Source organism: Cherax quadricarinatus, chromosome 44 (assembly GCF_038502225.1).
Source record: "Cherax quadricarinatus isolate ZL_2023a chromosome 44, ASM3850222v1, whole genome shotgun sequence".
Taxonomy (NCBI): domain Eukaryota; kingdom Metazoa; phylum Arthropoda; class Malacostraca; order Decapoda; family Parastacidae; genus Cherax; species Cherax quadricarinatus.
Genome location: NC_091335.1, coordinates 1,072,993 through 1,087,127, shown reverse-complemented (window position 1 = coordinate 1,087,127; position 14,135 = coordinate 1,072,993). Strand labels below are relative to the sequence as shown.

At 40.4% G+C, this 14,135-nt stretch overlaps 1 protein-coding gene across 21 annotated transcripts in view; it reads left to right on the top strand.

Annotated features, from left to right (window-relative positions):
- RhoGAPp190 (Rho GTPase-activating protein 190) overlaps nucleotides 1–14,135 on the top strand; it is a 317,483-nt gene that overhangs the window by 194,442 nt on the left and 108,906 nt on the right. The window lies entirely within an intron of this gene.

Genomic DNA, 14,135 nt, shown 5'->3' with positions numbered 1-14,135 from the left:
AATTTACACCAGTACCTCCATCATCCAGGATGAGCTCAAGGCCATTATCACATCTATTAACATGAATTGATCAACTATGTTTATGCTTATTTCATTGTTTATGCTGGTATAAACCATGGAAGAAGCCCCTCTTGATGCATAAATTTGCTGATTAAAAATTTGGATAATCAGGTCCCAGATAATCCAGGTAGTGGTGTATGGGGAATAGATAAGGAGCAAGGGTGCATGCATTACCTGGAAAGCCAAATTCTAGTTACAGTATTAATAAATTTTCCTTTTGTTTAGTTTTCCCTTATGTTCAGTTGTAGTTCTTCAAGTTGGAAGATAAACTATGGCATCGCATGACTCTAAAGATAAAGAATACAGCTAAGGCGTTCTTCACATTGTGAAAGGTTACTGCAGTAAAACTATTGTATTTATAATACTAGGCTGTGCAGTATATATTTCTGTTAAGCTTATAAGTTATCCTCTAAAATGAATTTTATCTATTTAAATTACATTATAATTTTGTTTTTATATATTTTCATTATTTTTTTTTTTGTTGCTATAGTAACCCCATATTGTAATAATGTTGGTAGAATTACCAACAGTATGTTAGGTAAAAGGACACATGAGCAACTAATGCAACATTTTTGTTGTGGCAACATTTAACTAGGAGCTTTGTCAACCATTACAGCTTGACAAAGCTCCTGGAGAGTGAAATGTTGCCACAATAAAAATGTTGCATTCATTGCATATGTGTCCTTTTACCTAACATAATCCCATATTCTTGTGCTTTACTATTTTATTCTTAATCCATTATTCTCTACCAAGTTATCACTTGCTCTGGCTACAGTGTACCACTGTCTCTCTCTCATTTCTTAATTACTGTGCTGCCAATTACATCATTGTCTTTCATCACTTGCTGCTACTTGTCCAGTATTTCTCTCATTCACATTGACACTTGACATCTCTCTCTCTCACATTATCTTTCATCACTAAACTGACATGTCTTTTTTTCAATCCCTGCTTATCAAATAAAAGTTTGACATGGTTATCAGACCAGGAAGTAATGTTTCCAGCTCCTTTTACATAACTGAGCCCTGTTTCAGGTTGGTAAAATAATAAGATACATATAGCTACATACCCACCCCTTTGTGCATACCTTAGATTTTGTTTGAAATAAAATATTATATATAAGAGCTTTCAAACTCAGGATTTATTTTCTTTGTGTTATCACCAATGATTGAGGTGAAGTGTAATCATACTGTATTTATCTGGTATACATGAATCAATGTTGCTTTGAGCATTGAGTTGTAGTAAATGTGCTGCTGTATTGTTCATTTAGATGATGTATGTGCTGCATGACACTACCTGTCTGTGTTTGCATGCTCACTATATTGTTTGTCTAATTGCAAACAGGAAGTCTAGATTATATTGTGTGTGCTGTAGTTAGTACTTCCACACTTCCCATCCACACATTGGTTTTTGCTCTCAAGACTGTACATACTGTAATTTTAACATGACATTTTTCTGGGCATTTGTTAGTTGCTAATGGATACATCATAAAAGATTTCTGTTTACCCATTAAATTACTAGCAACTCTTTTTTTTTTTCTGTTGAAAATACTGCAAAATACATTATTTTGAGCTATGAAAAACTACTTTGTTAGGGTTAGAAATACAACTACTATAATATCGCTCCTTGTGTCTGTACTGAACCTTCCACTCACATTTTTAGCTCATACCTCCTGTTTTTATTCTTTAGTGGAAAAGCCCCATTTCTTACTATAGCTGTGCTCCAGCCACCCTAGCCTGCAGGTCTCAGGAAAGCTGATACGTAGCCTTAGTGCACTAAGTGCTATATCAAATTCTACACTAAAAGTTATTGTTCAGGAACCCTACAGAGAAAGTTATTGTTCAGGAAGCCTACAGAGAAAGTTATTGTTAAGGAACCCTACACAGAAAGTTAGTGTTCAGGTTCTTTTGAACCACTTGGGAATCCTACCATCAGTAATGCTAGATAAGGGTGAAGTCAGCTGTTAATGGAAGGTGGGAACTCGGAGTACAGTAACATTTAAGAAACTGTTTAAATGAGTGATTTGAAAACCAAAATGCTATTAAGACTGGCCTAGATATGATTACATAGGATCATGAACAAAGCTATGACTGTGTTAGACAGAAAAATATTGAGCATTGCATGTATACCCAAATGTACTTAATGGGCCTTTTTGTAATTACAAAAAATGGGAAAGTGTGGAGGTGCATCAGTGTTGCATCATACAACTTAGACCCAGCCTATGAAGAGCTTGTTTGGTACGAACATTAAATTTGTCTTGATTTATGAAGAAATTGCAATTTAAGATATCTGTAACCACTTTCTGGAGCAGTGAAGATGGCAAGTGAAGTTGAGGCCACAATCATGATGTCATCTAAATGAACACTGACAAGCCTTGTGTCCTGAGACTGTTAACCCTTTCAGGGTCCACAGGCCCTCTCAGAGAATTGTTCTCAGGGTCCCCCAAATTTCAAAAAAAAAAAAAAAAAATATTTTTTCTTATGAAAAGATAGAGAATCTTTTCCCAATCATAATGACACCAAAAGTATGAAATTTGATGGAAAACTTACGGAATTATGCTCTTGCGAAGTCAGCGGTCTAGACGGTGTTTACGCATCGGCGATTTTGCCCACTTTGAGCCCTATTTTCGGCCAATTCCAATGTACTAGTCAACAAAAATCATAACTATTTCGCTAGAACTCCATTTTTTCTATCGAATGAGTACAAGAAACCACCAATTTATCAATATCAGCTATCCAATACAGTGGTCAGAATTTAGCAATTTGGCTAATTTCACACTAATTTTAAAAGATGACAATTTCCAAATAGGGTCCAGAATAAACAAGAAAGACATTCCTGGCACTAAAATAACATTTCCTCTGTTCATTAGTCACGTCCCCAGGCCCCTGTTACATTTCTTTTGCTATTCACTTTGAATTTTTATTCTCACAAAAAATAGAAGATTTACACTGTACATAGTGTAGAAATGGTATAAATAATATCGGCGCACTTGTGAAAGAATATTAGACTCACCAGTTGATGTGTATTGGACGCTTAGCATGATTTGTTTACTTTTGAACTTTGGTAAAAATTGAACATCTCTGCTACTTTGAGCTCAATTTCAAGGTACTTTTCATTGTAAAACCTGTCAAAATCATCTCAATTTCTGTAATATGTCTTCCATTCTATACAATGAGACCAGGAAAACTAGAACACAACAATAAATACCACAAAAATATAGTGCAAAATCGCTGTTTTAATCCAAAAACACTGTCAAAGTTGTTTTTTTCCTCATTACGCACTGTGTGCTGCAGGATTTTTTTTTATACTGCGCACACTGACCACATAGACCCATTCTTTCATATGTAGGCCTACCAGCTTTCTCCCACTAGATTTGAAGGCGCTAGAATTTATGGGTACTAGTACGTCATGGACCCTGGTGTGTAAGCCGTACTAGTACGACCGAAACCCTGAAAGGGTTAATAACTGGATAATTGATAAAAATCCAGAGAGAGATTCACTTCACATCTTTTGTTGTTTTGGCTCAAAAGAATTCACAAGAAACCTTCAGGAAGTGTCCAGACCACATGCTTTGCTGCTTGTCCCAATCTTCATGGCATTTTGTAAGGCACACTGTACATTGTATCCCTGGGAGATGGACCCAGATTCATTCACTCAGAATGCTTTTATTGATATTTTAGTCCTTAGACCTTGATCACCTAAATGTACAGAAAGCTTCAGTAAAAGTGTCCAAAGTGAATGCATTAGTATCCATTCCCCTCAAGTAGTCAGCAATCATGCGCCATCTTACTATATTGTATTATTATCAAGATGAGTCACAAGAGACTAATAAATGGAAAACATCACAGTGATGCAAAGTCAGAGAGGAAGAGTATTACTTTAAAACCTAAGTAGCTATTTTCAGTTTTATGGGGCAATTCATTGTCTTGAAAACTATGAAAACCTTTTGAAATCATCAGTATTTTGGAATGCTATAGAATGCTGTATTTTGACATTGTTGATCCAAACAGCTTTTACTGAGGAGATATTTTAGGAGTATTAGTGCTCTAGATCCATAAGACATCCAGTAGATGCAGAGCAGCCATACATAAGGTGCTCAAGGAGGAACATCAGTTTCCTTATAATGTCTGTCTGGTTACTCAGTCCCTCCCACTCGTATGTTAAGCTGCTGTCTTTATGGAACACCAGCACACCTCTCAACTGAGGACCTGTCTCTGTTATGTAGTTTTGAGTTTTGCCATTCAAAAATATCATAAATTAGATGCAGAGTGTTTTTATCCCAGAATATATCTCAAGTTATGACATGGATGTCTGAAAAAAAAAAATGGGGTTTGCATAATGTAAAATGAACTTGAATATTTTTCCTGGAAAGCATCTTGATGGTAAACAGTGGTACTCTGTCAAGCCTAGGAAACATAGTAAGACTACAAATACTTTTCAACAGTCTTGGAATTTTCAGTGTTGATGCACAAATAAGCATCCCACTTATACAGCAGGTTAGGTTCTGAGTTACTGCTGTAAAGCAAAACATACCATTTTTTCACTTTTAAATGCATATAAAAGCCTGATAACATGTTTACATTATCATAATATATTGAGCAATAGAACTAGGCCTAAAAAATGCATATACAGATGACTGTTGACTGGAGGCTTGCTGACTGGAGTAGCTGAAGTACAGCTATAGAAAGGAAATCAGGCTCCTCCACTAGAGAAAGTGGAGGAAGGCATACTGAGCTAAAAGTAGCAAGGAGGTTCAATACAAGCACAAGGAAAGGTAATACTAAAAGAGCTGTATTTCTAAGTAGTTCATTAGAACCCAGCAGAAAAAAGTACACAAATTTCTTCAGTTTTTGTCATTTATATTTGATCATATATATGACAAACTGAAAATACTTCTAGCTAGTTGTAACATGGATAGTACACTTCAGACTTGACAATGATGCACTATTAATTTCACACTTTTCTCTTTCCTAATTAGGTCTTAATATTTTGCCTTTGTGTACTTTTTTAAATTTTAAAATCAGTGTGTATACAGTTAGAGCTTGCTCAACTGTGCACTTATTAATCAGTTACCATGGTCATCTATATGTCTTAACAGTGTTATATATAAAGACCAGCGCATCTGTGCACATTCAGTGGAACCTCGACATTCGAACATAATTGATTCCAGAAGGCTGTTAGCATCAGTCTGTTCGAGTACGGAACAAATTTTTCCCAAACAATTTTCTTTTTGGTTGGCTGTTATCACTAACCCTCTTTGGCCCCATGGTGACTTATTTATACAAATAATATAAAAAAATGTGAAAAAAAAAACACGAAATAGTTTACAGCGAAGTTCTGGCAGGTCATGTTTGTTTGGTCGAGTGCCAAGCAAACGGTCAACTGTCGAGCAATTTGTTCACTGAACAAAGTGTTCGAATACTGAATTGTTTGAGTATGGAGCTGTTCGAGTACTGAGGTTCCACTGTATAAGAAAAATTGTACTGGCCACTTTCCTCCAAGGTTTGGGTGGCCAAAAGAGGGAAAACCACATTCTAAAGAGAGTAGGCACTGTTCCCATTTATGAAGCCATCTGCTTAACTGGTTTCCCTGAATCCCTTCCCCAGTTGTTACCTTACTTACACTGCAGCAGCATGTTAAATCTCAAAACCACTTGTCCCCACTCCATTCTAACTTACTCACGGATGCCTGCTAGATGCTGAAGCCCCTACCTCTCAAAACCTGCTTCAAGCCCTCTTTACAACCTTTCCTCAGATATACCCTACACTTCTTTCCTTACACCCCTTTGATCTGCTTGACCAAATTATCTCCATAAAATCTCTTTCACAATGACTTAAATCTTTTATGCCACCTTGCCATCTATTACTTTTCACTCTGTATTTTATATATAATATTCATAGTACATTTTCATTACCTTCATCCTCTTCCTTACTAAATCATACAAAGGTCATGCCTCACACCCATACAGAAACACTGGCACCACTATCCAGTACTCTGATACATTACATCTCTTTTTTGGGATCCAGTGATAGTTCTTCCTTCCTCAGACTCTTCAGTATTTTCCTTTCACAGACTATTTAGCACTTTACACAAACACCTCAGCATCTTCCTTCCACAGATACCTCAGCAAGATAATTGCAAGCCTAATCACTTCTGTGATTTACCTTATCTTGCAGACAGTTTAGTTGACACACCCATTCCCAAATATCTAAATAAGTTTACTTCTGCCATAGTCCTTCTAATTTTTCATCCTTTGTACATTTTTACTTGTATCACTATATTTTTTTGTGTTCACTTCTAATTTCCTCCATTTACACATGTTTTCAAACTTCTCCATTACTTTTGCAACTTCTGTTTTCATTCTCCCAAAAGCACTGTGCCATCAGCAAAGATCACCTGTGATAACTCATTTATATCAGGTTTAATTAATCATTTAATCATGTACCTCTGCCAAAATCTTAGCATTTATATATTTTACAATTCCATCTCTGAGCATTTTAAGCATGCTAAAAAAGCATCACACATCCCTGTTCAAAGAAGTTTTCCTGAATATATTTTCCCCTCTACATAATATACCCTTCATTGAGCCTCATTTTCAGAGTTTACCTCTTAATGTAATAATATTTCCTTTAACTTTTGTTGAAGGGATTTTTATCACATTTATGGGTTAGCACTTTCATAGAGGTTTTGCAGTGCCTGGAAAATGGCAGACACTCATTTAATCCAAGGAAGGAGAGGGAACTTCGGTTGTTTGGGTCAAGAGTCTTTCGCTAGTATTAAGGCTTTGCCTTTAAAGGGTTAGTTGAAGGGAAATATCCTAGTTAAGCGTGTGTGGATTCCAAAATGATCCCAGTGGGAATTATTTCATATGATGATTATTATCATGAAAATGAGTGGCTAATGTGATTTGTCTAGCAATGACTAGAGTGATGGTATTCTCTCAACCAGACCTCCAGAGCAATCAATCAATGATGAGTAGCATTACTGAATCTCTTCGTTTGATGATTCTTGTTGCTCTAAAGTCATCTCTATTAACTCTCAGGAATCAGGTTCTTAGAGGTCCCACAAAACTAGGAATGGTGAACAATTCAGAATTAACCCTTTCACTGTCCTGACTCCCAATCTGAAGCTTGTTCTCAGTGTCCAAAAAAAATTTCCCCATCAAAAAAAAAAAAAAAATCTTTTGAAATGGTAGAGAATCTTTTACGGAAAGTAATGACACCAAAAGTACGAAATTTAATGGAAAACTTGTGGAATTACGCTGGCACAAAGTTAGCAGTCTTAATGTAATTTACACATTGGCAATTTTGCCCACTTTGAGTCCTATTTTTGGCCAATTCCACTGTTCCAGTTGACCATATTCTTAGCTATTTCGCTAGTATGCCTTCTATTGTATCGACTGAGCACAAGAAACAGGCCATTCAACCCCATAACATTATCAGAATTCAGTAATTTGGGAAATTTCACACTAGATTCAAAATACCTACATCAAAATACAGTATGTTAAGAATCCATGAGTTGACTTTTGAATAATAAGAGTCACAATACGTGGAACAATTTGCCACTAACCCACAATTTGGAGAATAAACCTCAGAGAGCATATGATCCATCATGAACCACTGTCAAGTTATGAGTGACGATAATGCTTTAATAAACTGAAGTCTATAAAGTTTTATCTTCAAATTATGGTTTTGTTGTAAACTAAGGTATCTTATCTTGAACTTATTCTGAGGTTCAGATTTTTTTTTTTTGTTTACTACTCATCATTCTTACTTTTTGTTTTAGAGTAAAACCTCTTATAAAGTATTACCACAGTGTGATTTCATGTAAACACAATTGAAAAACATTCAGCAGAAATTTCATAGTGCACAAAAAAAAAAAAAAGATAAATGCCATAAAACTATAAAAAAATATTAAGCAGTGTGTAAAATTGTATCTTCATGATTTTGTCAGTCTGCTTGAGCAAGAGCAAGTCATCCAAGAGAAAATTTAAAATTTGTCTTACATAATTAATGTACCCCCAAATTTATGGAATTTGAATGCTTGATTTACAGTAGTAATAATAGTAGAATTGCTGACAGATTTTTAGGTAAAGGGACACATGCAACTAGTGTGACATTTTATTGTGGCAGCTTTTCACTCTCCAGGAGCTTTGTCAAGTTGTTACAAACACTGTTGAGCATGTTGGTAATTGATAACAAAAAGGTGATAAGTCTTCTAAACAGTAAAGCTGTGTAGTGTAGGTGCAATATATATTGATGGAGGTGCATCTATGATACAGCTGACTGCCCAACACATGGCATATTCTAGAGATTCTTCACACTTTGATAGGTAAAACTGTTTTTGTTTGTCAAATAAAATGAGGGAAGATGTATGAGAAAGTTTCCTGCCAGCTGTCACCTTTGTTGTACTATCACCATAGCAGTAATATATTGAGAGGAGGGGGAGGTAGACTACTTCACTGTCGTCTTTTTCAAATGTTCGTGGTGGTGAAGCTGATTATTTACCTTTTCTTCCACTAAGTATGAAATACTCGGCCCCTCATTCATAAATCATGCAGAATACAGTGAACCCTCAGTATAATGGTCTAATAAGGGGGATTGTCAGGGAGTCTGTTAAATCTGAATAATGTTAAAAATAGCAAAAAATGAACTAAAGTACTCTTTACACTAGTGTAGACAAAATTTACAAATATACTGCAATCAACATTGAAAATAAAGGACTTAAAATTACAATTTAACCAATGGATTTTAGCCATAATTTTAAAAGTCCATTAAATTAGAGATTTATGTAGTATGTATAATCATACAGATATGTGTTGAAGAGTTTGATACAGAAACCTGGTGTCTGACAAAATTGCTGGGAATGCAAGCCAGAGTTGGCAGCTCAGTCCATCTCTCCTAGACATGCCTCTTCAAGGGGGGCTCCTTGGCGTGGTGAAGAGGCTCTTGGTCTGAGGAATTAGCCCTGTCGGTCTTCTTCCTCAGACCGAACCTAATTACCCCCCATTCTCCCCTCCCCTATCCCATCCTCCCCATCCTCCCCTTTTTCCATTCCTCCTCCTCCTCCTCACCCCTCCCTTTTGCCCTTCCTCTTTTTAGCCTTCGTGATTTCTCCCACAGGCGCGCTAGTTCCTAGGTAGGGGAAAAGACACCGGGGTCCATCCCATTCCGTTGAGGTTTCTTGGCGGTGGCGTAGTTTGCCGTGGAATCTGGATTGCCTAGGGACGTCCCGATCCCTCTCCGGTATCCCGGAGTAGCTTTGGGTGTCTTTTGGGCGACGGGTGTATCTCTGGAAGCCACCTTTCGGATTCCGGGGGTGGTGGCTGAAGGAGGTATGCTTTGTGGCGGATATCCGGCCGCCCTCTCTTTTGTCCACCGAGGTAGCTCGGCAGATGTGAGGTTGCTATCCCGGATTGCTGGTTTACTGGCATGAAGGGTAGGGTATGGCACGGGTTCCATGCTGCATCTGCGCTACTAGCGGTGTCGAGTCCTCTTGGGCGCGGAGGGAGATTTCCGGCCCTTTCATTCCTCCTGGGAACTATTCCTCCCCGCTCCCCCCTTTTTTTATTCTTTTTTTTGTTTTTATTTTCTTTTCTTCTTTCTTTTTTTTTCTTAAAAACAAAAAGCAAAGGAGTAACCTAACCATGGCAGCCCTAGTCCATGAAACCACTACCCCCGGGCCCCTTCTTGATACCGCACCCCATTCTGACCCTGCCTTGTGTTTAGACCACTCTTCGGACACTCCTGATGCCCCTGTACCTCTTGCTGGTGCTGTTTCCTCACCCGCTTCAGGTACCGGGACTTCGACTGACTCCTTCGATTTGTCTGAACTCCGCTCTCCTTTGACTATGCTTCCGGCTTCTCCCTCTACGGTACGGCAATTTTCGAATCGCCCACCCATTTCATGCCGGACCAACTCCGGTCCTACTCCTAAACGCCAACGTCAATCTCCTGATGATGCTCCGTCGTTACCTTCCCATTCTACTCGGAAACGACCGACACGTCAGGCACTCCCTCTCCACGCTCAGTTTCGGACCACACAATGGACTAAATTCTTTACTTTAAGACCAACTTCTTCTTCTGCCTACCTTTCTGACCATAGTATTGCCAAAGCGCTCCTGCGTCATGTTGGCAGAGATATTTCATTTCACGCTCTCAAGAGCGGTACTCGCATCGTCACTGTCCAGAATGCTACCCAAGCTCATGATCTTTCTCTCCTTTCGAATATCGATACTACTCCTATCACTATTGAAAAACATCTTTCTCTCAATTCTTGTAGTGGTACTGTCATTCTGCCCCATACCATAGTCCAACAGAATTTCCAGTCATGTGGCAATGACATTTTTGAACAGCTGGAACTCCAGGATCTCCCAATCCTCAAAGTAGACACTTATGTCCTTCCTGCCCGGGGGCGGAGACGTTACCCTTGCAATGTGGCTCGTTTAACTTTTGACAGCCGAGAACTCCCGTCCTCTGTATATGTCGCGGGACATCGGTTACAAGTTCGAAAGGTGATACCTACACCGCAACAATGTAGAAATTGCTGGCGTTTTGGTCACCCAGCGAAATATTGCAGATCTATGGCCGAATGCCCAGTCTGTGGTGCCGACGACCATTCTAATACATCTTGCAGTCAACCTCCATCTTGCCTTAATTGTAATGAAGCTCACTCTTCGTACTCCCGCCGTTGCCAGGTCTACTTAAATGAACGTGAAATCCGTTGCCTCAAAGAGGCAGAAGGTCTCCCTTATGCTATGGCAGTTACTCATCTCCGCCTCCAAGGGAGACTACCCCGTGTTTCTTATTCTCGTGTTTCCAAACGTCCCCCCACTTCTGGGGTCCCATCTTCTGCAGCCTCCTCTGTTGTTACCCCTCCCATAGCCACTACGGCATCTAATCCTTTTGCTGTCCTTGGCTCTGACGTCCCGACTACAACTCAGTCTGTTCTCACATCTTCGCGTCCTTCCTCACAAGCCCCAGTATCGACAAGACCTCGTACGACACCTAATACCAATCGCCCCTCTACTCAGAAGTCCAAAAAATCCACATTGCTCAAATCTTCTTTGCCCCTTCCTTCCCTTCTTCCGCCTCCACACTTTACCTTTCCAGTCTCTGTACCTAGTTCTTCCCCTCTCTCTGGCTCTATTACAAGTGTGGAGATTCACCCTCCTCCTCGTACTATGCCTTCCACCCCCGTCCCCTCCCAAGTTTCTCCCTCTTCTGTCACCTCCCAGGTTTCTGCCTCTTCTGTCCCCCCCCACACTTCATCTCCAGTCCCTTACACTTTTCCCTCCCCCTCTACTTTGGTACAGTCCATTACTGTCCCAATCTTTACTCACCCTCCTCCTCCTATCTCCAATATGGTCTCCCATACATCTTTGAATTCAGAAACACTTGAAGCCATTTCAGAATATATTGCAGAGACTAAACCTTCAATGGACACTGATTCACTTCCTGTTCCTTCTCTTCCCTCTCCTCCATCTTCACAACCCCATTCTTCGCAACGCTCCGTTCCTTCGCTACTTGAACATCTTCCAATGCCACCACACGTTGACTTTTCTAACCCCTCTAGTCCGTAGGTGCCTTTACCTACAGATTCCTGATATTTTCTTCATCGCCAATCATGGCCTATTTACAGTGGAATATCCGCGGCCTCAGGGGTAATCGGGGTGAGCTTCAGATGTTGCTTTCCAGGTTTTCCCCTGTTGGTGCTTGCTTACAAGAACCAAAATTACACTCGGCTGTTTTCCAACCTATCTCAGGCTATAATTTATTGTATTCTTCGGATCCTTTCTCAGATGGGACCTTTAATGAAAGTGCCCTTCTTCTACGCAATGATATTCCGTTCTGTCAACTATTTGTCCATACCTCGCTGCATTACACTGCAGCCCGTATCCACTTGAATAAGTGGTTTACAATATGTTCTTTATATCTCTCTCCTTCTCGAGCATTTTCTATCCCAGACTTTGCCTTTCTTGTTTCATCCTTACCACCACCACTTCTGTTACTTGGTGATTTTAATGCCCACCATTTCCTCTGGGGGGGGTCTCATTGTGACTCACGTGGCATTCAGTTGGAGGCTTTTCTTGCCTCTCACCCCCTCCATGTTTTAAATACGGGTACTCCCACCCATTTTGATCCTCGTACTCATACTCTCTCTTGCATCGATCTATCAGTCTGCTCTTCCTCCACTGCACTAGACTTCACCTGGTCTGTTCTACCAGACTTACATGACAGCGATCATTTTCCGATCATTCTTACTTCTCCTTCCTATTCACCACCTTTCCGTAGCCCTCGCTGGCAGTTTGATCGGGCAAATTGGGATCTTTACTCACACCTCACTGCTTTTAGTGAGGTTCCTTCTTCATCCTCCATTGATGAGCTCCTACACATCTTCTCGACATCAGTTTATACCGCAGCTTCTCATTCTATACCCCAAACCTCAGGCAGGCATTCTCAGAAGTGCGTGCCTTGGTGGTCTCCTGCTTGTGCTCGTGCAGTACGTTTGAAACGTGCTGCATGGGGCAGGTACCGGTACAATAGAACCGCTGAGAGACTTGTTGATTTTAAGCAGAAGCGTGCGATCGCTCGCCGTGTCATCCGTGAAGCTAAACGCACTTGTTGGCGAGACTGTTTCCACCATCACCTCTGCTTCTTCTATGAGTGCAGTGTGGAAAAAAGTGAGGAAATTGAGTGGTAAATACTCTCCTGACCCGGCTCCTGTTCTACGGGTCACTGGTGTTGATATAGCAAACCCTCTCGACGTTGCCATTGAACTTGGCACACATCTGGTCCGTATTTCCCGAGGGCTCCATCTATGCCCCTCGTTTCTTTCCTCAAAGTCTGCCAGAGAGTTAGTACCCTTGGACTTTTCTTCTCTCGGAGAAGAACAGTATAATGTGCCTTTTACACTTCAAGAACTGGAGGCAACGCTCTCAGCTTGCCGATCATCGGCAGCTGGGCCTGATGACATTCATATTCGTATGTTACAACATTTACATCGGTCAGCCCTTGTAGTCCTCTTACACCTCTTCAATCTTATTTGGGCACAAGGAGTTCTTCCCCACCTGTGGAAATCTGCCATTGTTCTCCCTTTCCGCAAACCGGGTACTACAGGACATGATGCCTCCCACTATCGCCCCATCGCTCTTACAAGTGCAGTTTGCAAAGTGATGGAACGCCTCGTAAATCGACGTTTAATGTGGTATTTAGAGACTCACAACAGTCTCTCCGCTAGTCAATATGGCTTTCGTAAGGGTCGTTCTACCATAGACCCCTTACTACGCTTGGATACGTATGTTCGTAATGCCTTTGCGAATAATCACTCAGTTATTGCCATATTTTTTGACCTTGAGAAGGCATATGACACAACTTGGAGGTATAATATTTTGGCCCAGGCCCATTCCTTAGGCCTCCGAGGCAATCTACCATCCTTCCTTAAGAACTTTTTAACTGACAGACATTTCCGTGTTCGAGTCAATAATGTTCTTTCCCCGGACTTCGTCCAAGCTGAAGGTGTCCCTCAGGGATGTGTTCTAAGCACAACACTTTTTCTCCTTGCTATAAATGATTTGGCCTCTGTTCTTCCACCCAATATTTGGTCATCACTCTATGTTGATGACTTCGCTGTTGCTTGTGCAGGCGCTGACTGTCACCTTATTGCAGTTTCTCTCCAGCATGCGGTCGACCGTGTTTCCACTTGGGCCACCACACATGGGTTTAAATTTTCAAGTACCAAAACTCACCAAATTACTTTCACTAGACGCTCTGTTATCTCCGATCATCCTTTGTATCTCTATGGCTCCCGTATCCCCGAACGTGATACAGTCAGGTTTCTAGGCCTTCTCTTTGACCGTCGGTTAACCTGGAAACCTCACATTACCTCTCTGAAGGCATCTTGTCACAGCCGGCTAAACCTTCTTAAAACCCTTGCTCATCTTTCCTGGGGAGCTGATCGTCGAACTCTGCTTCGCCTACATTCAGCCCTCGTTTTATCGAAACTCGATTATGGTGACCAGATTTATTCCGCGGCCTCTCCTGCTACTCTCTCTAGCCTTAACTCTATCCATCACCAAG